Source organism: Mastomys coucha, unplaced genomic scaffold (genome assembly GCF_008632895.1).
Source record: "Mastomys coucha isolate ucsf_1 unplaced genomic scaffold, UCSF_Mcou_1 pScaffold16, whole genome shotgun sequence".
Classification (NCBI taxonomy): domain Eukaryota; kingdom Metazoa; phylum Chordata; class Mammalia; order Rodentia; family Muridae; genus Mastomys; species Mastomys coucha.
In genome coordinates, this window is record NW_022196898.1 from 10,249,836 (window position 1) to 10,250,668 (window position 833).

Below are 833 nucleotides of genomic sequence, written 5' to 3' on the forward strand. Positions count from 1 at the left end.
CAGCATGCCTCTCAGAGCTCACTCTGTCCTGCAGTTCTGAAACCTACCAGTTATTGTAAGGTTCTCCCCGCGTCCTGGGTTTTTCGGCACCAGCTGTAGCCCGCGCAGTCATCTCGCCAGCAAGAAGACACGCGGACACTAGGTTCCTTCTGCAGCAATGTTTATTGCCCTCATCCATAGGGAAAAAGGGCCGAGCCCAAAATCCGCACTGCTTATATACACCACAGTGCGGTGTGTCTGCCCACAGCGTGGCGTGTCTGCCCATGATTGGCTGTCCGCTCATTACCCTACGTAACGCCCCGGGATGGGCTGTGACATGGCGTCTTTTTCACTCTATGCACATGCGCAAACAGTTCTCTACGCACATGAGCAAACAGTTGTTTACTAGGAGTTAACAGCGGAAGTAGGCGCCATTTTGCCATGGCAAATGCCTCTCCAGCTTCACGGCTCCCTACACTGGACTATGTGAGAATTCACTTGTCTTGTGGCAACTAGACTTTGGGATACAGAATTTAGCATTACAATACATAGCAACCAAAACTCAACAAAATAACAACTGTAAGAATAATACAGACGTACATGGCATGTCAACATCAATAGCTTTACACTTGAGAAACTAAATTCCATTTTATACTTTATTGTTAAAATGAATTTGGTCCTAGTTTCCCTTTGCTGATGATATGTACTTTAAGCTCTATTTATAAAGAAAACACAAGCATAGCATAATTTACATAGTTTTTGGAGTCTCATGCTACCCAGTACTTACTTTAAGTTCTTTTAACTTAGAAAACATTTTTACCCTTTAACTAACACTGAAGAGAATGTCATCTTAT